The sequence below is a fragment of the Rana temporaria genome, chromosome 4 (assembly GCF_905171775.1).
Source record: "Rana temporaria chromosome 4, aRanTem1.1, whole genome shotgun sequence".
Lineage (NCBI taxonomy): Eukaryota > Metazoa > Chordata > Amphibia > Anura > Ranidae > Rana > Rana temporaria.
This window is the reverse complement of record NC_053492.1, coordinates 258461350-258487838: the sequence shown is the minus strand read 5'-3', so window position 1 is coordinate 258487838 and position 26489 is coordinate 258461350.

The window sequence follows — 26489 nt, the reverse complement described above, 5'->3', positions numbered from 1 at the left end:
TCCGCGGATAAATCCTCTCTAAGATTTCAGAGGATTTCAATGCGATGGCGTGTACACACCATCGCATTGAAATCCGCGCTGAAATCCTCTGCCGATGACGTGTCGCGCCGTCGCCGCTATTATGACGCGGCGACGGGCGCGACACTGTCATATAAGGAATTCCACGCATGCGTCTATTCATTACGGCGCGTGCGGGGAATCCCTTTGGACGGATGGATCCGGTAAGTCTGTACAGACGAGCGGATCCATCCGTTGGAATGGATTCCAGCAGATAGATATTCTGTGCATGTCGACAAATATTTATCTGCTGGAAATCCATTCCAGGGGAGATTTATCTGCGGATAGATATCCGACGGAGTGTACACACCATAGGATCTATCCGCAGAAACCCATTTGATGGGATTTATCTGCGGATAGATTCTATGGTGTGTATGGGGCCTCAGATAATGATCCCTTTTGTTGCAGATGCGAAAATACAGTTGTGTGTCACCTGCATAAGAGTGGTAAAGTAACTTCTGGTTACTGATGATTTCAAAAAGAGGGCGGAGATAGATATTGAACAGAACAGGCGACAGAGGGGATCCCTGAGGTACTCGGACTCCGCATGACACCGTGCGTTCTTCAGAAGTGAAATGCCCAAGTTTCACTATTTGTGATCGGTTTTCCAAAAAGGAGGAGAGCCAGGATAAATCACCTTCAGCGACTCTGGCTACTGCATCTAGCCGAGTCAGTAATAATTTGTGGTCTACCGTATCAAAAGCTGCGCTTAGGTCCAACAGTACCAGAAGACAAGATTCTCCTTCGTCTGCTTCGGCACCATGCCCTCCTTAAATGATTGGTTTATGAGCCGTGTGATAGCTGGTGCCAAAATATCGTCACATTCTTTCAGCAGTTTAGTGGGGATGATATCATTGGGCACTGTGTTGTTTCGCAGAGTACCGATGATATTTTTAGTGGCATCAATGGAAATTGGTTTTAGAGTGAAATTAGTTGATTGCGGCGGATTTATGTGGATATTAGGTTTGTGATTTAGGGGGGGGGGGGGGTTGATGAAGGTTCTATTTTGCTGAATACTTTCACTGATTTTTTCAGGTAAAGGGCATGCTTGAAAGCCCTGCCTACAACTGTGGTCATTAAGCCTACCATCAGAGTGTTCTGTAAAGGTAAGCAAATCAGTGGGGTGGGGGTAGTGTGCGGTGTGCAGAGGTAGGCAGAGAAGAATTTACAGTTTGGGGTGCACAGGTGAGCAAGGAGGGGATGTATAGAGGTAAGGAAGGTGGGTGCAAAGATGAGCAGAGGAGGCAGGTAGAGTTAAAGGGGAGGGGGATTGGAGTGGAGAGAATGGGGCCTGTGTTGAAACTCCTCTTTATATTGGTAGTTATTAAAAAAAAATCAGCATTGCCATTGATCGCAACCTCCCCTTCCCCCAGTACTGCCACTGATTCCAGGAGTCCTAGGATCCCTAGGAGTTTTCTGTCTATTACCTCCCCAGTCCATGGTGTGCAGGCAGTGAGGAGATGATGGGGGGGCCCAAGAAATGTTTTGCCCAGGGTCCAATCAATATTAAAGACGGCCCTGCTATTTAGAGCTCCACAACTTTAAAACAAAATGCCCTATCAACATATAATAACCCACAAAAGAAATAAACCCCAAAAATACCACCCTTTTGTTTTCCAGAGAGAAAAAAAAACACTTTACCTAAAATAAGGCCCTATACAATAAAAAACAATATACCCCCAAAATACCACCCCCCCCCCCCACAAAACAAAAGCCTATTTGAACAGAGAAGCCTTGTAGCAAAAAAAAAAAAATATGAACCTCAGGTCAACCACATAAAATGAAGGACAGAAAGCCTCCAATAACAATAAGTAAACAAGGCAACACAATGGTTGATTTCACAAATAACTAGCAATCAGAATTAAGGTACAGTTTCTAAGATAGTCCTAATCTGTCTCTATGCAGTGTATTAGCATTCCTATACTTCCCCTACAACAGCTCCAGGTCACTTACACAGTTGTCGCTATGTGTCCTTCCTTTTATAGTGAGGAGCTGGCTTAAAAAAAAAAAAAACCTTATTGGCCCTTTTATGCCAGCTAGACATAGTTCAAAGGTCATTCAGGTAATTATGTTTTAAGAAATTCTCCCAGGCAATTCTGCACATAAATTTACAACTATTACAAATATCAAACCCACAGAATTGGACTCGGACCCTTGGTAGTGGTGAACCTGAACCTCATCCCTATTCGTAACACATGGGGGTAGATTTACTAAAACTGGAGCACTGAGAATCTGGTGCATTGGTGCTTGGTAGCTAATCAACTTTTAACCTCAGCTTGTTCAATTAGGCTTTGGCAATAAAACCTGGAAGCTGATTGCTTTTAATGAAAAATGGGACTGATTTTGCACTCGCCAGCTTTAGTAAATAAGCCCCATGGTGATCCCCCACAGTGTGCTGTGCATGAAAGCTTAATTTAGCTCAAAACAGTTGCATTTTTTTCACGTTGTTCCGGTCTGTCTGGTTCTGGACCGTGGAACACAAATTGTTGATATAGATTACATGCACATATAGCTCATGTGATGAAAGCCTTTTTATAATGTGAGTAGTAGACTGTATGATTTAATTTTTTTTTTTATAAATTGAGTCACACTATGGGATGTTGTATGGCTTCTATTTCCCTTTCTATGCATACATGTGATGGAGTGATGACGGAGTACTGCAGGTAAAGGAGGTTTCCCGTTTACACAAGGATATATGGAGATTGTTAAAGGTGAAGCTCTTAACTTACTGTTCTGGTAAGTGGGGACAAAAAGGAGGGGAGCACGGAGTGGTTCAACCTTGAAGCACAGAATTATGAATTGTTGAAGCACTGAGCACTTTTTACAACACATGAACTTTATTTGTGACTGGATGTATAAGTACTTGGTTGCAGCACACAGCACTGCAAATCATGAATTAATGAACTGTTAAAGCGTTGAAGCACTTACTAAGCACATGAACAGTACAGTGTCATTCATATGTAAATAGCCACGAATCAGCAGCATTCATATGCAAATAGAGGTGGTATTCATATGTATATCATGCCCCCCTTAGGTCATATCCACCACCATCACTTATACTGAATGCTGCCCACTGGGGAGGTAAAGGGGCATGCTTGAAAGCCTTGCCTTCAACTGTGGTCATTAAGCCTACCATCAGAGTGTTCTGCAAAGGTAAGAAAATTGGTGGGGGGAGGGTAGTTTGGGGTGTGCAGAGGTAGGCAGAGGAGGAGTTAGGCCTCGTACACACGATAGGTTAAACAGAGGACAACGGTCTGATGGACCGGTTTCATCGGTCAAAACCGATCGTGTGTGGGCCCCATAGGTTATTTAACCATCGGTTAAAAAAAAGCCAACTTGCTTTAAATTTAACCAATGGATTCCTAACCGATGGGGAAAAAACGATCGTTAGTAGGCACAACCATCGGTTAAAAATCCACACATGCTCAGAATCAAGTCGACGCATGCTTGGAAGCATTGAACTTAGTTTTTTTTCAGCATGTCGTTGTGTTTTACATCACCGCGTTCTGACACGATCGTTTTTTTAACCTATGGTGTGTAGGCGCGACGGTCCATCAGTCAGCTTCATCGGTTAACCGATGAAAACGGTCCATCAGTCCATTCTCATCGGATGGACTGATCGTGTGTACGCGGCATAACAGTTTGGGGTGCACAGGTGAGCAAGGAGGGGATGTATGGAGGTAAGGAAGGTGGGTTCAAAGATGAGCAGAGGAGGCGGGTAGGGTTAAAGGGGAGGGGGATTGGATTGAAGAGGATGGGGGAGGTTTGGGGTGCAGAGGTTAGCTTGGGTTTTAGGATTCAAAGGTGTACTGACAGGGTGGGTAGAGATGTAGGTCACATGTAGGGTAGCCCATTATTTGAATGGGATGCTCTATGCGCTACAAATGCAGAAGAAAGTCTCAAACTCCTTTTCAAAATCACACAGTGCCAAGGCACATGTCAGAAGATGCCTGAGGGTGTCATTAACAATTAATGGCACTGCTGTGTATCTGCTAAAGGACAGCGCGTTTCTGTGGTGTCAGGAAAGCAATTTTGCTTGCATTCCCAACACACACAAATGTGAACGCAGGCTAAATGTCTCAGTTACATTGGTGGCCAGTGTGAATGTCCCCCTTACATTGGTGGTCAGTGTAAATTCCTCCTTACATTGGTGGTTACTGCGAATGCTTCTATTACATTAGTGGTCAGTATAAACCCCTATTACATTAGTTGTCAGTGTAAACCCCTATTACAAGGAAATGTGGTATACACTGCGCTGCCTAAAAGGAAACAGCTGCTAACACCGCTAAAAAAGAATAAATTAGCAAACAAAAGAGGAAACAAAATGTGTAGCGCTTAAGCAATATGAGATATGACAATAAGCATATTGGTGTAAATAAATGTGAATAGTAGTCACAAATAAGAGTGTATCACAATGAATATCAATAAATGCATATATGGTAAGTAAAGTCCATGCAATTTGTTTTCCACCAAATAAATGATGAGATATTCAATTCATGAAATAATACAACGTGCTGAAGTCCATGGAAGTGAGTTCCACCACGTGATTAAAAAACTGATTTCTTCTTTTCAGTGAAGAGTGACCACCACCAAATAGAAATGGAGGCTTACCAGAAAGGGTGGACTTGCGGTGACATACGCCACTGTAAGTCAAAATAGGCTTGTATGTGCGGTTCTCAATCAAGCACACAAAGGGTATGTTGATATACACATCTGGTTAGCTGTTTAGATGGTAGTTCAAACCATGGGAAGACATACGGAGATAGGGAAGGTTCCACAACAGTAGCGCTCCAATAATGTCAATAGCCAGAGTAGATAGGGAAAAAAGTAGCCACATAGCGTAATCCAGTTTCATAAAACCAAAGATTTAATAAAGCAAACAGGTACACTCACATGTAGGCTGTAAAGGTCACGCATGTATACATAGGTGAGGCGGCAGTGGAGGCGACCCTATTACATTAGTGGTCAGTGTAAATCTTCTCATTACTTTGGTGCTTTGTGTAGAATCCTTTCATTCACACTAGTGGCCAGTGTGAATGTCACCCTTACATTGGTGATCAGTGTAAATTCCTCCTTACATTGGTGGTTACTGCGAATGCTTCTATTACATTAGTGGTCAGTATAAACTCCTATTACATTAGTGGTCAGTGTAAACCCCTTGGTGGCCAGTGTAAACCCCTTTTACATTGGTGGCCAGTGTTGAAACTCCTCTTTATTTTGGTAGTTGGTAAAAAATAAATAAAAAATCAGCATTGGCATTGATCACACTGAGCACTTTTTACAACACATGAACTTTATTTGTGACTGGATGTATAGGTACTTTGTTGCAATAAAGAGCACTGGAAATCATGAATTAATGAATTAATGAACTGTTGAAGCGCTGAAGCACTTTCCAAGCACATGAACTTTATTTTGTGATTGGATGTATAAGTACACATTTTTAACATGTAGCACTTTAATGAGATTTATTGCACTTTTCAATGTGATTCACTTATATGAATTTATTTTTTATTATTTTCTTTATTGAGATTATTATTGGTTTAAGCACTTTGAGCATTGTATATGTTTAAATAGCGCTGCACACACTTAGCGGTATTTGCATTGAGATGATCCCATACAGGGTAATCATAGTGCAGGCAGCTACAGGGAAATATACACCATAGCGTGGGGTTTTCACTGCTCTTAAAATTAAGAAAGTATGATGCTGCCTTCCCATTCAGTTGTATTATTCACCTCCGGCAATCATCCCCACCATAAACAAAAATGGAACCCCCTTATATTCCTTTATATGTAATTGGCAATATTCTGGTGATAAAATGTTCTGCAGTGTTTTCCCAAGTGTATGAAATCATTCTCATCCCCTACTTCAATGAATTTAATTATCTGAGATTCCTACCAACTTGATTCAATTATTCACATTGCCTACTCCAGTGGATTTTACTAGCCAATATTCCTATCAAGTAGATAAAATCATTAAGATTGCCTATTACAATGGATTTAACTGTCTGATGTTCCTACTATATTTTTGAAAGCAGATACATTGCTTTTTTATATTTAACCTTTTTATTTTGGAAGAAAGCAAGGATTTTTATTTTTTTACAAAAATCATACTTAACTCGAATAGGTAAGACACAAGTAGCCAAATGTTGTTTGCGTTGAATGAGTCCTTAACACTGTAATTCTTTAACACTTTGTGACCAGTTGTATATTGTATAAGCTACCGTCATATTGAAGGGCTAGATGAGACTATACTATAGCCTCCATAAGGTCACAGCTTGAAATTTTTTGTAACATTGAGTAGATATTCTAGCCAATACTGGATTTGCCATGCTACCAATTGATTCTGTTCCATTTTCCATTTCTAACACCAGGCAAAATTGTGTTTATCTCTGCTTCCAGATAATGCCTCCATTCACTCTGTATATTCTATAAAGTTCAAACAATAGCTGATAATATGTACCTATCTACTAAGCCATTATACGTTAGGTTCAATTTTCCCCAAAGCCTATAAACCCGATACATCAAGAACAACTAGCTCCCCTTAGTCATACACTCAGAAACACAATCTCATGTCTGGGACCTTTAAAATGTCACAGGCTCTGGGGGGGTCTCTTTATAATGTCAAACCATAATGGTCAGTTAATTGATAAAGGAGGGGACAGAGCCCTAAAGAAACATACAGGGCCGGATTCAGATACCTGTGCGTATCTCTCCGGCCGGCGTAACGTATCCTAGATAGGTTACGCCCCTGTAACTTTGGGCGCAAGTTCCGTATTCAGAAAGAACTTGCGCCCTAAGTTACGGCGGTGTAGCGTATGTGGGCCGGCGTAAGCCCGCCTAATTCAAATGGGGATGTGGGGGGCCTGTTTAATTTAAATTTTGCTTGATCCCGCGCATGCGCCGTTCGTGAAAACATCCCAGCGCGCATGCTCGAAAATCCGTAGCAAAACGTCATTGCTTTCGATGTGAACGTAAATTACGTCCAGCCGTATTCGCTAACGACTTACGCAAACGATGTAAAAATTCAAAACTCAGCACGGGAACGACGGCCATACTTAACATTAGCTCATATAGCAGGGGTAACTATACGCCAGAAAAAGCCGAACGCAAACGACGTTAAAAAAAAGCGCCGGGCGGTCGTTCGTTTCTGAATCGGCGTAAATACTAATTTGCATATTTCTCACGTAAAAATACGGAAGCGCCACCTAGCGGCCAGCCTGAAATTGCAGCCTAAGATACAACGGTGTAAGACACTTACACCTGTCGGATCTTAGGGATATCTATGCGTAACTGATTCTCTGAATCAGTCGCATAGATACGACCGGCCGGACTCAGGAGATACGCCGTCGTATCTCTTTCTGAATCCATCCCACAGTCTATAGTGGGACTATACAAATACCATGCATACAATGTCACTAGTGGAAATCAAAGTCAGGACCCCATCATTAACATACAGTCTATAGTGGGGATATACAAATACCATACAATGTCCCTAGTGGAAATCAAAGTCAGGACCCCAGCATTATCTGGAAGCAGAGATAAACACAATTTTGCCTGGTGTTAAAAATGGAAAATGGAACAGAATCAATTGGTAGCATGGCAAATCCAGTATTGGCTAGAATATCTATTCAATGTTAAAATATTTTGACGCCGTGACCTCATTGAGGCTATAGTATAGTCTCATCTAGCCCTTCAGCCCTTGGCAAATCCAGTATTGGCTAGAATATCTACTCAATGTTACAAAAAATTTCAAGCTGTGACCTTATGGAGGCTATAGTATAGTCTAATCTAGCCCTTCAATATGACGGTAGCTTATACTATATACAATATGACGGTAGCTTATACTATATACAACTGGTCACAAAGTGTTAAATAATTACAATGTTAAGGACTCATGCAACTCAAACAACTTTTGGCTACTTGTGTCTTACCTATTTGTGTTTCACACAGTATTTAGGTTCCACAATGTACCAAATGAACTGCTGAATTACATTTCTGAAACATTTTATAAAATGCTAGTAGTTGTTTACACATTGCAGTTATCGCATTGTAGATGTTTAATGAAATGTGGATGGCAAGAATGTCTGCGGATTCTGTATTTGTTTTAGCAAATGGCAATTATATTTAATTCCGCCGTATAAGAATGTAGTGTGCGTCACTGTTTACATAAAGTGTAAGTAAGCTACAGGGTACTTTAATTTTTAGAAAATAATTTTTCAAATATATTTAACTTAAGAAGAAAATTCTGTTAAATTATGGAAAAAAATGCATATTTTTTTGAGAATTCACTTAACACTGTAGGGTAGCTAATTATGATAAATAATATATTTTCTGTTACTGACTTTAATATGCCACTGCGCATATATGCAGCAGATGAACTAAACACTTAAAAAGACATGTAACAGCTTGTGTATTAGTTTGTTTAGTGTTTATTGCCTTTTATTAGAATTCTGTACAGGCATACAGTGGAACATGCTCCCACAGGGAGGTTGCTGATTATCTTCCATTTTTTTTGTGGTCATATATTTATTATTAAATTGTAGAGAGAGATTTGTGATTTCTGGTGAAGAGGCTTTTTAACATTCGGTAGTCATTCTGTAATGGGAAAGGTCATATAGATGAAGTTTACCTTTCTGTTACTACAATGACTTATGGATCTGTAATGATTAAAAATGCACCTTTGGAATAATTTTTTCAGCAGCTTTATTAAATAAACATTCCTAGACGCATACATTTAAATATTATCAGCTATTTTTTGAACTTTATAGAATATACAGAGTAAATGGAGGAGAGGTTTTATTTGGGATTATTTTGCTATTTCAAAAACCTGTAACTTCTAAACACTTTGGGGCAGATCCACAAAGCGAGTACGCCGGCGTATCTACTGATATGCCGGCGTACCTCAAAACAAGATACGACGGCATCTGGGTTAGATCCGACAGGCGTACGTCTTCGTACGCCTTTGGATCTAAGATGCAATTCTTCGGCGTCCGCTGGGTGGTGTTCCCGTTGTAATCCGTGTCGAGTATGCAAATTAGCTATTTCCGACGATCCACGAACGTACGAGTGGCCGTCGCATTCTTTTACGTCGTCTCTAGTCGTCTTTTTCCGGCGTATAGTTAAAGCTGCTGTTTGGTGGCGTATAGTTAAACCTGCTATGTTAAGTATGGCCGTCGTTCCCGCATTTAATTTGAACTTTTTTTTTCGTTTGCGTAAGTCGTCCGTGAATCGGGATGGACGTAATTTACATCCACGTCAAAACAATGACGTCCTTGCGACGTCATTTAGCGCATTGCACGGCGGGAAATTTAGGGACGACGCATGTGCAGTTTGTTCGGCACGGGGACGCGCTTCATTTAAATGAAACACGCCCCCCTACTCGCCAATTTGAATTAGGCGCTGTTGCGCCGCGAGAGATACACTACGCCGCCGTAACTTACGGTGCAAATTCGTCCAGGATTCAAACCAAAAAAAGTAAGTTACGGCGGCGTAGCTTATCTCAGATACGCTGCGCCGGGGCAGATCTTTGTGGATCTGCCCCTTATTGTAAAGACTCGTTTTTTCCTATAAAAGTAACAAACATGTCATACTTGCCTGCTCTGTGCAGTGGTTCTTCCCTGGGCACTCTTCTGCAATCCTGGCCCCTCCCTCCTTTTCAGTGCCCCCCACAGCAAGCAGCTTGTTATGGGGCATCCGAGCCAAGTAACAGCTCCTTGTGTCTATTCAGACACGGAGCCCAACCCAGCCCCGCCCCTCTAGCTGACTTTGACAGCAGCAGGAGCCAGTGGCGCAGCTGCTGTGTGTCAGCCAATCAGGAAGAAGAATCTCAGATGGCTGAGGGACCTCAGGTAAATGTTAGGTAAATGTTAGTGGGGCTGAAGGGGGCTGCTGCACACAGAAAACTTTTTCTCTTAATGCATAGAATGCATTACGATAAAAACCTTCTGCCCTTACAAAACCCTTTAAAGGAAATATATACAGTATATATATATATATATATATATATATATATATATATATATATATATATATATATATATGGAACAAAGGTGCAGTGAAAGAGGCCTACTAATGCACTTCCGGCGCCAGGTGGCTGTATAACTACTTCACCCTAGTGACAGTGAGGTGGGGTAAAAACTATCAATAAATAAATAAAATATATAATAATATATATAAAAGCGACACCAAAGAGTGGGATTGGTATTGTTCAAAGAGAGCAGCTATTTAAAATTAAATGGAGAACCATTTAGAAATGTATAATAAAGAGTATCGGTGAACGTGAACTTGTGTTCAAACAGATAAAAACAGCGCTCAGAGTAGAAGTGATCTGACTCAAATTAAAAGAGTAATAAATCCTAACGATCGGTGATTTGAGGTGGGTGATCGAAAGATGGTTTATGCGCACCAAATACCTATGGATACATCATCAAGTGTGGATAAATCCCCTAAACGGGGTAAAGCTTACCACAGCAAGTCACAAATAAATAAACTTGCTCTCAAAATCAGTTGATCATCCAGGGGTGTACGGGTTAAACAGCCCAAGCAGAGGTACATGTAAGGACAAAAAAACACAGATCTCTCATAGTGCAATATTGCCCAACAATATCCCCGAACAGGATGGGTAAAGCCCACTAGTAAATGCCTGTACAATAAGTATGCTGTGTATGAACATGAATACAAAAAGGTTTCACCGCCGTCACCGAAGACCTCCTGCCCGAAGGGGCCGCGCGAGTGCTGCGGATGCGATGTGTAGGTTTTCCTCGCTGTGGATGGTGGACGGTGGAGCGCGGTGGAACGCAAACAAGACTTCTGTGTAGCGCTGTCTGTAGCCACGCCCTGACGCGTTTCGTCACTTCCGACTTCAACTGAGGGCGTGGCTACGTCGCGCCATCACTATCTCTTTATACCCGTACATCCTACGGCTATTGGATATCTCACTGCCGCCCACCGGATCTCATTGGTGCTGCTCGATCCGGATACATGGATGGACATCAGCCGGGATGTAATAGGGTTATTAAAGAGGAATGGTGAAAAGAAATCTATGTTAAATTTTTAATACGGCCGAATGTGGCCAAAGTAAGAACTAGATGCTCGTCCTATATTGGGTGTGTACCATTGGTAAATGGCCAACCGAGCAGAATAAAAAATATAGGTAGTACCTTGGGAAATGGTAAAAAAATCTGTATATGGGTCTGTCAGGCGGATTGGTCTGAAAACAGAAATATCAATAGACTGCAGTATATTATAAAACAAGATGCGTATCAATTCATACTTGTGGTGTAAAGACAGGATTCGATGTCTGCACTGTGGTATGGCCAATCGCATCAACCGGGGGCGTGTCTATTGGTAACACATTACTGAATATGTTAGCAAGGGGATTTGGCATAATAGATCATCAATCGCCCCGTGTGTTCATAAGTGCAGACGGCTTGTAAGGATATATGATTATAGCAGGTGACTATAAGCCGGTTTAAATACTCATGACAAAGTAGTTGTCTGTGTCATGTAGATGTGACAGCACCGGCTGCAAGGCGACGTGCTTTATATAGTGTCACACAGGTCAAAGTACTGCACTGAAAATGCACACTGACGTGCATCCTTGTCATGGAAATGGAAGTTATTTGTGCTGAACTTACATAGACATGTTGTAGCCGTGCATATAGAGAGTTTGTTCAGCATTTTTTACCCGCTTATTATGTATTCTGTAAAGGTAATTTCCTATCCACAGTATCGATATGGATTGTAGAAAATAGCTTGATGCAAAATAGCTGGTGATTACTAAGTGAGCACTCAGGAGATATCTAAATAAATATATATAAATAAATAAATATATAGATAAATAAATAATTGTATATCTATATAAAAGTAATAGGGTATATGGATCTACCAACAAGGGATAGTATCTGTAGAGCATACAGGAGAACCGCTTCTATAATGAGGTATACATGAGCCGACTCTGGCTCAAGTGACCAAGGTGGTCCAATAAGGAATTAGGAGGAGACGAGCATTAAAAGTATTAAAAGTATTAAAAAGTCTCAAAAAAGTCTCAAAAATATCAAAAATATCCAAAACATAAAAGGCATTAAAAATGCTAAAATGTTTAAAAATACCAGAGATATCCAAAAAATAGGAGACATATCAAAAGTACCAAAAAAACACTAAAAAACACCAAAAATTTTAATAAAAGAAACTAAAAAAAAGGAAGATATCTGGTGCTCTGTCAATACAGAACCCCAGAGCAGGGGAGAGGGACTGAGTTAATGATCGCTGATAAAACAGTTTATATCCAGGTCGATGTTTAACCCTTTTGGTGCCAGTGTGTCTGCCAAATAAATCCACTCGGTCTCACGCTTTGATAGTTCCCTCACGTGATTGCAGCCCCTCCACGGAGGTTCAACATGATCAATCGCCCAAAATTTGAGACCAGCAGGGTTTTGGTTATGATATAGCTTGAAATGGAGTGACACATTATGGTCCTTATAGCCCAATTTAATGTTGGCAATGTGTTCAGCTATTCTGATTTTCATTTTTCTCTTTGTTCGTCCGATGTACATTAGGTGGCACGGGCACTCCAGCATATATACTACATAAGTAGTGTTACACATAATAAACGATTTAACCTGGAACTGAGTGTTGTTTGATGTGGACGTGAAGGAGTCAATACATTTTCTAGGTCTGTCTGCTTCTTTGCAGGGAAGACATTTCTTACAAGGGAAGAAGCCATCTTTGTCCCATATTGTTGGTGGCTTCTTTGGAGGGTCCAGGATCTTCTTTACTACCTTGTCTCCAAAACTCACAGCCTTTCTGTATATAAAACTCGTTTTTTTTGGGAGGACTGAGTGCAGTGTTTTGTCAAGGAATAGCGTGTGCCAGTGATTTTTAAAAATCATTTCCACTTCTTTATATTGGCTGTGGTAACCGGATATAAAGCTCCACTCATGCATGTTTTTTCTTATCCGTGATTGTGTAGTGGTAAGGCAATTGGAGCGTGGAAGTTGTACCAGTTCTTCAATGATCTTATCCAAATGGTTATTTTTGTACCCCTTTTCAAGAAATTTACCTTTAAGTAGGAGGGCCTGTGTTTTGAAGTCAGTGTCATGGCTACAATTGCGTTTGACACGCATAAATTGTCCCTTTGGGATGTTTCTTAACCACATCGGATGGTGGCCACTTTGAATGGGTAAAAAACTGTTAGAGTCTGTGGGTTTAAAATATACCTTGGTACTGTCAGGGCGCAGACCTTCCACGGTCTCTTTCCCCAGTTGGTCCTGGGTGGAATCGAACCCAGGATCTCTCCATTGCAGGTCCAGCTCTTTTGTCTCTGAGCCACTGCTCAGTGCTATTCTGTGTGCTGTCCGTTGGAACCTGGTCCTGAACCTGTACTTCTGTGGACCAATCAGTGGCCAGTGCGGCCTATTTAAGCCAGCCCCTTCCCCTTTGCTAATTGCTGGTTTGTCATCAGTTCCTGTATGTGCTTTATCCCTTGAACTAACCTCTTGACCTGGATTACCTGATTGCTTGACTAGATACCTGACCTCGGCTCGTTTATCGGATTGCTGCCTTCTCTTACCCCTGACCCCGGCTCTGGACTTTGGACTCGCTTCTCTCTGTGAACCCTGATCCCGGCTTGAATCTCGGACTTGCTGCTGTCTCCATTCCCTGAACCTGGCTTGCTTCTTGGACTTCCTTATTCCTGCTCCTGATTGACTTCGCATTGGCTTCCGGCTTCTAACGTATCCTGTGGTTCCGGATCCCACACTTGTGATCTTCACCTCGGCTACTACCCAGCTACCCTCCGGTGCCTTCTGGTGCTTCCCTCTCTCTGTTTCCACCCTCGGAGGAAGGTTAGCGCCAGTTCGCAAAGGTGAGCCGTCCGCAGCATCTCGGTCTCGGTAAGTACGTATCCTGATAGTACAAACCAGCCAGATGTCTGAGACCGACCGGGCGCGCTCACCTTTTGAGACCTTGTGCCAGCAGGTCTCCGCCTTGACGGACGCTGTGCAAAAACTTCAAGAAGGCTATCTCCAGATGGATGGCCGCCTACAACAACTTGCCATCCCACCTGGGCCATCTGCTGTACCTGCAGCCCCTCTGCAGCAGTTATGACCACGAACCCGGAACCCCGAGTACCCACTCCTGAACGCTTCTCGGGTGACCGTAGGAAGTTCAGAGCTTTCAAAAACGCCTGCACCCTTTATTTTGGTTTACAGCCCAGGACTTTTTGCTCTGAGGCGGTGAAAGTGGGATTTGTCATCTCCCTCCTCTCGGATGAACCCCAGGCCTGGGCCCATGGTCTAATGGAGCAGAGGAGTCCCGCTTTGGACACTATTGACGAGTTTTTTATTCACATGGCCAAGCTCTATGACGATCCCCTGCGTTCATCCACTGCTGAATCCACCTTCCATAATCTGAACCAGGGTAGACGCCCAGTGGAGGATTACACCGCCGAGTTCAGGAAGTGGTCGGCCGATACTGGGTGGAACGAGTTGGCCCTAAAGTACCAATATCGCCAGGGTCTCTCCGAAGCCCTAAAAGATGAACTGGCACGTTCTGAAACCCCTGCTACGCTGGAGGGTCTGATCCAGTCCGCCACCCAGTTGGACCGACGCCTACGAGAGAGGCGTTCTGAACGTTTCCAGTCCAACCGTCTCAGCTGGGCTCCGCCACGTCTGCCTTCGGTGCCCACACCTCCTTCGGTTTCACCAACTTCTTCATTACCTGATCCAGAGCCTATGCAGCTTGGCTTAGTACGTCCGCCCCTCACTCCGGAAGAAAGACTACGCAAGCGTCGAGCCAACCTTTGCCTTTATTGCGGTGGGGACGGCCACTTTTTGCGCACCTGTCCGGTGAGACCCTGTAAGTTGAAACCTGCACCAACCCTCAATTACCATGTCTCGCATCTATCACAGACTTACGTTGTGCTTTTCCTTTCCCTGCAGCTTCCGGAAGGGGCAACCCGCCTACCGGCGATCATTGACTCGGGAGCATGCAGCAGCTTCCTGGACTTGGCCCTGGCCCAAAAGCTGCACATCCCTCACCGCACTAAAGATACTCACCTTCAAGTCCACCTAGCGCAGTGATGGCGAACCTTGGCACCCCAGATGTTTTGGAACTACATTTCCCATGATGCTCAACTACACTGCAGAGTGCATGAGGATCATGGGAAATGTAGTTCCAAAACATCTGGGGTGCCAAGGTTCGCCATCATTAACCTAGCGAATGGGTCACTTCCCCGTTCTGGATTGGTTACACATGAAACACTTCCCCTGCACGTCATCTGTGATCTTGGCCATCAAGAACATCTTCGGTTGGACCTCATCCCATCTCCCATGTTCCCCATCATCCTGGGACTCCCTTGGCTTCAGCTCCATCAACCATGTATCAATTGGCTCACCAGAGACATCAGTTTCACGTCTTCTTTTTGCCTTCAGCATTGTCTGCTACCTCCTCCTGATTCTTGCTCCACCCTCATTAGCCCACCGGAAAACCTTCTACACGATCCTCCTGCCTACTTGGGGTACAAAGACGTTTTTGATAAACAACAAGCAGATTGTTTACCCCCACATCGGCCGTATGACTGCCCTATTGATCTCCTGCCAGGCTCTGAGATTCCCTTCGGCCGTATTTTTCCCCTTTCAGAAACTGAATTAAAGGCCCTCAAGGCCTACATCGACGAGAATTTAGAGAAAAAATTTATTCGCCCCTCCTCTTCTCCCGCTGGGGCTGGGATTTTCTTCGTCGAGAAGAAGGATGGCTCACTCCGACCTTGTATAGACTATAGGGAGCTCAATAAGGTCACCATTAAAAACCGGTATCCCTTACCACTCATCCCAGAGCTGTTCCAGCGTTTCCGCTCGGCCCGCATCTTCTCAAAACTCGACCTCAGAGGAGCTTACAATCTTGTCCGGATCAGGGAAGGGGACGAGTGGAAGACAGCGTTCAGATCTAGATTCGGACATTTCGAATACTTAGTGATGCCTTTCGGGCTTTGTAACGCCCCGGCCACTTTCCAACATTTAGTCAATGACATCTTTCGTCAGTACCTGGACGACTTCCTTGTTGTCTACCTAGATGACATCTTGATCTTTTCAGCTACGCTAGAATTACACCGGAACCACGTTAAAAAAGTACTTATGATCCTCAGACAACACAAATTATATCTCAAAGCAGAGAAATGCGAGTTCGAGAAGACTTCAATACAATTCCTAGGTTTCCTTATATCCACTGATGGGGTTGCCATGGACCCCCAAAAGGTCAAGGCAATTCAGGAATGGCCGGCTCCTACAGATAGAAAAGGTGTCCAACTTTTTATTGGCTTCGCCAATTTCTATAGAAGGTTCATTGTGGGGTTCTCCTCCATTGTCTCCCCCATCACCAAGCTTACAGGTCAAGGGAATCGGTTCCATTGGTCACGGGAAGCTCAGGAAGCCTTCATTAAGCTTAAGTCAGTATTCTCTTCGGCACCCGTTTTACATCACCCAGATCCAACACTCCCATTCATCCTGGAAGTTGACGCTTCAGAGTCCGCCACTGGTGCTGTTTTATCTCAGAGACAGGGGCCAAAATCCCTCTTGCACCCAGTTGCTTACGCCTCCCGGAAACTTACTCCGCCGGAAAAGAACTATGATGTTGGGGATAGGGAGTTGCTTGCTATCAAATTCGCATTGGAGGAATGGCGGTACTTACTGGAAGGAGCTATTCACCCTATCATAATTTTTACAGACCACAAAAACTTAGAGTATTTGCGTTCCGCTAAGCGTCTAAGACCCAGGCAGGCTCGCTGGGCCCTCTTTTTCACTCGGTTTAACTTCCACATAACCTATAGACCCGGTTCAAAAAACGGTAAAGCCGATGCTCTTTCAAGAATGTTCCCGGAAACACCTGATACTTCAGAACCCAGCACTATCCTGAACCCTCAAAACTTTTTTCTGATCGCTCAATCAGACTTCCTCAATTCTCTTAAATTGGCATCTCGCCAATGTACATATCCGGAAACCTCTTCACTTGTAAAATGGGAAGATTTGTGGTGGTCTCGAGATAAGATCTTCGTGCCAAGGGAAGTAAGACAGCTACTCCTGGGTACCTTCCATGACCTCAAGATGGCAGGCCATTTTGGAACACGTAAGACCTCCGAACTAATTGCTCGATCCTTCTGGTGGCCTAAGTGGCGGCGTGACTGCAAAACCTATGTGGCCTCCTGTGTCCGTTGCCAACGCAACAAGGGTCCTAACACCAGGGCCTGGGGTCTTCTCAAGCCACTGCCCATTCCGGAACGTCCATGGGCAGACATCTCAATGGACTTTATCGTTGACCTACCACCCTCTGAAGGGTTCACCACGATTCTAGTCGTGGTTGACCGGTTGTCAAAAATGGCACATTTTTTGCCCATGGTTGGCACGCCCTCAGCTTCCGATACGGCAATTTTTTTTTTAAAAGAGGTCGTTAGACTTCACGGAGTCCCCAAGAGTATCGTATCTGATAGGGGTACACAGTTCACATCCAAGTTCTGGAGGGAACTGTGTAAGTCCCTGGAAGTGAAGATTTGTCTGTCCTCGGCCTATCATCCGCAAAGCAACGGCCAAACGGAAAGAACTAACCAGACCTTGGAGCAGTACCTCCGTTGTTTCTGCTCAGTCTCCCAGAATGACTGGCGTTCACTATTAGTATCTGCAGAATTCGCATATAACAACTCCATTCATGCCTCCACAAATCAAACACCGTTTTGGGCAAATTATGGCTTCCATCCTCCCTTCTTACCAGACTCTATTCCCGAAGCTTCTGTTCCAGCCGTCCAAGAACGGTTAGTATCCATTCAACAGAATTTCTCAAACTTACAAGAGGTGATGCAGCGGGCTCAGGAGGACTTTAAGAAATTTTATGACAAAGGTAGAAGGGACTGTCCCACTTTTGAGGTGGGAGAGAAAGTCTGGCTGTCCGCCTCTAATCTAAAATTACCTGTTCCTTCACAAAAATTGGGCCCGAAATTCATCGGTCCTTTCGAGATTAAACGCAAGATTAATCCTGTAGCCTTTAAACTGGCCTTACCTGATTCTTACCGGATTCACCCCGTATTTCATGCCTCACTTCTTAAACCCCTGGTCCCGGATCCTTTCCAAGGGAGAGCGGAGCCTCCACCTCCACCAATAGAGGTTGAAGGAGAAAGAGAGTTTGAAGTGGAAGCTATCCTTAACTGCAGGAAAAGAGGGAGACATCTCCAATACTTAATTAAATGGAAGGGCTATCCCCCGGAGGACAGTTCATGGGAGCCTTCCAGAAACATTCATGCCCCTCGGTTGATTCGGTCCTTTCAACGTGAACATCCTGAGTTAATGGACAGTTTGGGCGTCCGGAGTCCGCCCCTGGGGGGGGGCACTGTCAGGGCGCAGACCTTCCACGGTCTCTTTCCCCAGTTGGTCCTGGGTGGAATCGAACCCAGGATCTCTCCATTGCAGGTCCAGCTCTTTTGTCTCTGAGCCACTGCTCAGTGCTATTCTGTGTGCTGTCCGTTGGAACCTGGTCCTGAACCTGTACTTCTGTGGACCAATCAGTGGCCAGTGCGGCCTATTTAAGCCAGCCCCTTCCCCTTTGCTAATTGCTGGTTTGTCATCAGTTCCTGTATGTGCTTTATCCCTTGAACTAACCTCTTGACCTGGATTACCTGATTGCTTGACTAGATACCTGACCTCGGCTCGTTTATCGGATTGCTGCCTTCTCTTACCCCTGACCCCGTCTCTGGACTTTGGACTCGCTTCTCTCTGTGAACCCTGATCCCGGCTTGAATCTCGGACTTGCTGCTGTCTCCATTCCCTGAACCTGGCTTGCTTCTTGGACTTCCTTATTCCTGCTCCTGATTGACTTCGCATTGGCTTCCGGCTTCTAACGTATCCTGTGGTTCCGGATCCCACACTTGTGATCTTCACCTCGGCTACTACCCAGCTACCCTCCGGTGCCTTCTGGTGCTTCCCTCTCTCTGTTTCCACCCTCGGAGGAAGGTTAGCGCCAGTTCGCAAAGGTGAGCCGTCCGCAGCATCTCGGTCTCGGTAAGTACGTGTCCTGATAGATGCCCAGTCTGTTGTTGTCTCTAAAAATGTTAAGATCAAGGAAATGTATACTTTGCTGGTTATATTCACTGGTTAGTTGAATGTTCTGGCTATTTATATTAAGATCACTTAAAAACTCCTCTAGTGTTAAAAGAGAACCTACCCAGATAAAAAATAGATCGTCTATGTAACGTCGGTAAAATATTAGCTCCTTCCGCTGTGATCTAAAAATCGTTTTGTCCTCCCACTCTGCCATGAAAAGGTTTGCGATACTGGGGGCAAACTTGGCCCCCATGGCAACACCTTTTCTCTGTGTATAAAAGCAGTTTTTGTACCAGAAGTAATTGTGCCCTAGGCAGAAGTCTAAACAATTACGGAGAAAAACCTTTAGGGAATGGGTAATATCATCTCTCTGTGACAGGGCCCAATTTAGTGCTAGGAGAGCATCGTCATGTTGAATTATAGTGTATAATGATGAGACGTCGGCCGTTACTAGGTATACATCTTCTAGGTCAGAGAGGTCTATCTCCTGTAATTGGATGAGAAGCTCCTTAGTATCCCTCAAGTAGGCTTTGGTAGCTATGACGCTTTTCTGTAGATGGTGATCCAAGAATTGGCCCAACCTTGACGATACAGATCCAATACCGTTAACTATCGGTCTTGCCGGTGGATGCTGGATGTCTTTATGGATTTTGGGCAGTGTGTAAATTGTTGGAATCCGACAACTGCTAGGCACCAGAAATTTCCTTTCCTTATTTGATATTGCAGAAGAGTGATATCCTATTTGTACCAACTTCTGTAAGTTGTTTTCATACTGTGATGTTGGATCCCTTTTTAGTTGTAAATAAGTGGTTGTGTCTGAGAGCATATCACACAACTGTGTGTGGTAAAATTGTTTATTTAAAATGACAACTCCTCCTCCTTTGTCTGCCGGTCGGATCACTATTTCCTTTCTCTTTTCCAGGAGCTCGATACCATCCCTTATGTACCTTGGATTTACGTCTTTTTTAGGTTTTATTAGTTCTAAATCACGTAGAAGCAGACCTTTAAAGACATCCAAGGGCTGGTTTGAGCTTACCAGAGGATTAAAAAGAGACTTATTTCGTAGTCCACTATCACTGGCTGGTGTGGGAGCTCTGTCTATGGCATTCGGGTACTTATTCAAGAAGTATTTTTTCATGCTCAGTCTCCTAGTATATTTGTGAATGTCGATAAAAACATTAAATTTATTGATTGGGCGATTGAGGCCACATTTCAATCCCAGATGTAAAATGTTCGTTTCCTTGTCTGATAAAATCGTGTCTGTTAGATTAAAAATCCCTCCTAATCGTAATCCCTATATAGCATAGCCCCCTAAGGGACTGCTTGGATTTACCTGCTCATCTACACTGCCATGACCTGAAGAACATTCCAACCCACCTGACACTCTGGGTTCAGACATCTTTGCACCACCTTAACCACTTAAGCCCCGGACCATATTGCTGGTCAAAGACCAGAGCACTTTTTGCGATTTGGCACTGCGTCGCTTTAACTGACAATTGCGCGGTCGTGCGACGTGGCTCCCAAACAAAATTTGGCGTCCTTTTTTCCATACAAATAGAGCCTTCTTTTGGTGGTATTTGATCACCTCTGCGGTTTTTAGTTTTTGCGCTATAAACAAAAATAGAGCGACAATTTTGAAAAAAATAATATTTTTTACTTTTTACCATAATAAATATATAAAAAACTATTTTTTTCCTCAGTTTAGGCCGATACATATTCTTCTACATATTTTTCATAAAAAAAATCGCAATAAGCGTTTATTGATTGGTTTGCGCAAAAGTTATACCGTTTACAAAATAGGGGGTAGTTTTATGGCATTTTTATTAATATTTTTTTTTACTAGTAATGGCGGCGATCAGCGATTTTTTCGGTACTGCGACATTATGTCCCCGTTGCAGATCTGATGGTCTTCACTGGCAGTTGAAGCTCATTAATTTAATCCAATAAGGTGTAATAGCAAATAATTTCTTGAAATTGTAGAAGCTAAAGGTGTCTATGCACAATGTTCAAGATAGGTTCAGTAAAGTACTCCCAAGGTAAAGATGTCTGTGCAAAGTGTCCCAGTCAGTGTTGCCAACCGTCCGTATTTTTAACGACAGTCCGTAAAAACAGGCACTTTTGTCCCCCGTCCATAAATGTCCGTAGTTGCGGAAATGTGCCAGTAAAAATAGCCGAGATCGGTTCGGCTTGGAACTGTGCATGAGCATTGTACAGCTGATTGCTGATTTGAATAAACAGAGAACCGAAAGCGATGTGTTTATGGACCATAGTCATCCTTGTGTGACTTTCTGTTGCAGCATATTCATTCTGCTTTCGTTTCTAGATGCTGAGCGGGAGAAGCAATGCACAGAGAACACATTTGTGTTGGCCTGTAGGGTGGCGCAAAGGAGTGGAATGCCAACGCCACCTATTTTAGTTTCTCCTTTTGTCATCTCAAGCACTGTTTCTATGTAACTATATGCTTCTCCTGTTCAACCAAATAATTCAACCTATTCTGAAATAGTTAATAAAAAAAGCCGCGCCAAAATTACAATTAAAAAGTCTGTAACATTCAACAGATGGAAAAATGCTGAAATCCCCCGTAGAGTCAATCAAATATTTCAGGTGGAGCCTTTAGTGTTGCTTGGTATAATGACACTGTGACTGGTCAAAACTTCAAACCACCAGGTGACATGCATGCGATCTGTGCAAATCCTCCACCATAAGTATAAGCAGCTTACCAGACAGCAAGCATTTGACACAGTTGGCTATAGCCCAGCCACGGCCTTTCAATCCCCTGGACACTTAGGTTAGGACACTTCGTGCTCAGCGGCAGGATCCCAGGCTCGGGGGTTTGGTGGAAAGAGATTGCGGTTCACCCGCAATTACAACCCATCGGAAAACGGCAGCAATCAAGTGGTCCAAAAAACATATATATGGTGCAATAAACCACAGATCTCTACGCAAGACTTCGCTAGTAGAAAGATCATACGTGACAACGATCCTTAGACTATACGACTACACGCACACCGCTGTAACAATTGCTTCTTTTCTGTCCAAAAGTTTCTGTGTAAATGATCAGTAAATTGCGTTAAATTTCACCCCTTTGCGGGAAGTATGGATTTTGTGGCCTCACAAAATCCATACTTCCCGCAAAGGGGTGAATAGGGGTGAATACCTTTCATTGCCACACATTTACCTTAACCGCTTGCCGACTGCCTCACGTAGATATACGTCAGCAGAATGGCACAGGCAGGCAAAGAAACGTATATATACGTTGCTTTAAACCTGTCCTATAGCAGGCGGGCGTTTGCACTTGCTGCGGTCTATGTGACTGTGCCCGCGGGACCCGTGGACTTAATGTGGGCCGGTGTCCCGCGATCGGGTCACGGAACAGCAGAATGGGGGGATGCCTTTGTAAACAAGGCATCTCCCTGTTGTGCCTGGTGACATGTCACTGATCGTCTGCTTCCTCTCATCGAGAGCAGCGATCAGTAACGTGTCACAGTAAGCCACGCCCCCTAACAGTTAGAATCACCTCCTAGGACACACTTAACCCCTTCCCATCCCCCAGTGGTTAACCCCTTCACTGCCAGTCACATTTATACAGTAAGCAGTGCATTTCTATAGCACTGGTCGCTGTATAAATGTGAATGGTCCCAAAATAGTGTCAAAAGTGTCCGATGTGTCCGCCATAATGTTGCAGTCATGAAAAAATTGCAGATCACTGCCATAACAAGTAAAAAAAATAATAATAAAAATGCCAAAAAACTACCCCCTATTTTGTATATGGCAATAAATATATGCTTATTGCGATTTTTTTTAACCAAAAATATGTAGAAGAATACGTATCGGCCTAAACTGAGAAAAATGTATATTTAAATTTTTTTTTTTTTTTAAATCTTCCTTCTATTTTTGTTTATAGCGCAAAAAAATTAAATCCGCAGAGGTGATCGAATACCACCAAAAGAAAGCTCTATTTGTGGCAATTTTGTTTGGGAGCCACGTCGCACGACCGCGCAATTGTTAGTTAAAGCGACACAGTGCCGAATCGCAAAAAGTGCTCTGGTCTTTGGCCAGCCAAATGGTCCGGGGCTGAAGTGGTTAAGGACTTCAAAACTCTTTGTGACAGATACACCCCATTGACAACTGACGGGCTGTTTGTCACCCAATAAATCTATCTATCTATCTATCTATCTATCTATCTATCTATCTATCTATCTATCTATCTATCTATCTATCTATCTATCTATCTATCTATCTATCTATATACTGTTCAAATAAATTAAAGTAACACTTTGAAAACATATCAGATCTCAATGGGCAAAAATCTCATGCTGGATATCTATACTGATATGGACTGGGTAATGTGTTAGGAATGAAAAGAAGGCACATCATTTGATGGAAATGAACATTATCCACCTACAGAGGGCTGAATTCAAAGACACCCCGAAAATCAAGGTGCTGAAAATTCATTGCAACAACTCAAAATGGTCCTCAGTAGTTTGTATGACCCCCAAGTGCTTGTATGCATGCCTGACAACATCAGGGTATGCTTCTAATGAGACAACGGATAGTGTCCTGGGGTATTACCTCCCAGATCTGGACCAGAGCATCATTGAGCTCCTGAACAGACTGAGATGCAACCTGGTGGCACCGGATAGACCAAAACATAATGTCCCAGAGGTGTTCTTTTGGATTGAGGTCAGGTGAGCGTCGGGGCCATTCAATGGTATCAATTTCTTCATTCTCCAGGAACTGGCTGCATGCTCCCGCCACATGAGGCTGGGCATTGTCGTGCACCAGGAGGAACCCAGGACCCACTGCACCAGCGTAGGGTCTGACAATGCGTCCAAGGAATTCATCCCGATACCCAATGGCAGTCAGGGTTCCATTGTGTAGCCTGTAGAGGTCTGTGCGTCCCTCCATGAATATGCCTCCCCAGACCATCATTGACCCACCACCAAACCAGTCATGCTGAACGATGTTACAGGCAGCATGAAGTTCTCTGCGGCTTCTCCAGACCCTTTCACGTCTGTCACATATGCTCAGGGTGAACCTGCTCTCATCTGTGAAAAGCATGGGGCACCAGTGGCGGACCTGACAATTCTGGTGTTCAATGGAAAACGCCAATCAAGCTCCACAGTGTCCGGTAGTGAGCACACTAGAGGACGTTGGGCCCTCAGGCCACCCCCATGAAGTCTGTTTCTGACTATTTGGTCAGAGACATTCACACCAGTGGCCTGCTGGAGGTAATTTTGTAGGGCTCTGGCAGTACTCATCCTATTCCTCCCTGTACAAAGAAGCAGATACCCATCCTGCTGATGGGTTAAGGACCTGCTACGGCTCTGTCCAGCTCTCCTAAGTAACTGCCTGTCTCCAGACACGGCAAACCTTCTGGCAATGACACGTATTGATGTGCCATCCTGGAGGAGTTGGACTGCCCGTGCAACCTTTATAGGGTCCAAATATCACCTTGTGCTACCAGTAGTGACACTGACCCTAGCCAAATGCAAAACTAGTGAAAAACAGTTAGAAAATATGAGTAGGAAAAAAATGTCAGACACCTCCACCTGAAAAACCATTCCTGTTTTGGAGGTCGTCTGATTGTTGCCCATCTAGTGCACCTGTTGTTAATTTCAATTAACAGCAAAGCAGCTGAAACTGATTAATAACCCCCACTGCATACACCCCTCCCCCTCTGCTACTTAACTGATCAGGTTAATATCACAGGAGTTCTGATTCAAAAGTGTACCTTTATTTTTTTTGAGCATTATATATATATATATATATATATATATATATATATATATATATATATATATATATAGTGGGTATAGAAAATAATTACCCCCCCTATAAAATAATCAAATTTTGTTGCTCTGCAGTACGAAATGAAGACAGACACAGTTTTTGTTTTATCCAGCTGTATTTACTAGTGCAACTTTTAACAACCAAGTGAAAGATATAACAAAACATGTCTGAAAAAAAAATATATAATAAAAAACAGAATCACTGAGTTGGCAAAGGGATCACCCCCCGACCCCCCCTTCCTATTATGTCAGTATTTTGTTGGACCACATTTTGCTTTAATTACAACCTTTATTCTTTTTCGGATATACTGTATCTCTGTTAACTTTGCACATCTAGACTTTGCAATATTTGCCCACTCTTCTTTGCAGAACTGCTCAAGTTCAGTAAAATTTGTTGGTGATAGTTTGTGGACCAACATCTCTCGACCCAGCATCTCTCCTTAAAGAGGACCTGTCACACACCTTTCCTATTACAAGGGATGTTTACATTCCTTGTAATAGGAATAAAAGTGATACATTTTTTTTTTTTTAAAGTGTAAAAAATAAATAAATAAAGTAAAAAAAATTAAAAAATAAAACACCCCTGTCCACAGTAGCTCGCATTCAGAAGCGAACGCACAAGTAAGTCCCGCCCACGTATGTAAACGTCGTTCAAACCACATATGTGAGGTATCGCCGCATGCGTTAGAGCGTGTGCAACAATTCTAGCACTAGATCTCCTCTGTAACTCTAAACTGGTAACCTGTAAAATTTTTCAAAGCGTCGCCTATGGGGATTTTTAAGTAACAAAGTTTGGCGCCATTTCATGAGTGTGCGCAATTTTAAAGCATGACATGTTAGGTATCTATTTACTCGGCATAACATCATCTTTCATATTTTCCAAAATAAAATTGGGCTAACTTTACTGTTTTGTTATTTTTTAATTAATGAAACAATTTTTTTCCAAAAAAAAGGCGGTTGAAAAATTATTGTGCAAATACCTTGCAAGATAAAAAGTTGCAATCACCTCCATTTTATTCCCTAGGGTAAAAATATATATAATGTTTGGGGGTTCTGAGTAATTTTTTAGCAAAATAATGATGATTTGTACATGTGGGAGAGAAGTGCCAGAATAGGACCGGTATGGAGGTGGGTATAAAAGCCCTGTATTGAAGGGGTTAAGTGGTTAAACATCTGAAAAGGTGTGTGGATGTTATGACTTGACTAATGTGTCTCTTCTACTGTAACAGTAGCCTGTTCACATATTAATATAGAAATCAAGAATATGATCAAGAAATTGTTTTACACTCTTTGGCCACTCTTTGATTCACAGAGTGTGGGCGCACATTACGCTGCCGTAGCGCGTACGCCACGCCGGCGTAGCGCGGAGAGGCAAGCATTGAATTCAGCAAGCCAGTGCTCCTAACGCTGCGCCAGCATGGCGTGGATTTCGTAGGCGTACGCCGGCATAGGTGGAAGTGGGCGTGACCCCATGCAAATGATGGTCCAAGCGTGGTGCAGTGTTTTACGCCCGATGTATCACGGCCTGCGCATGCACCGTGAGGTGGACGCATGCACA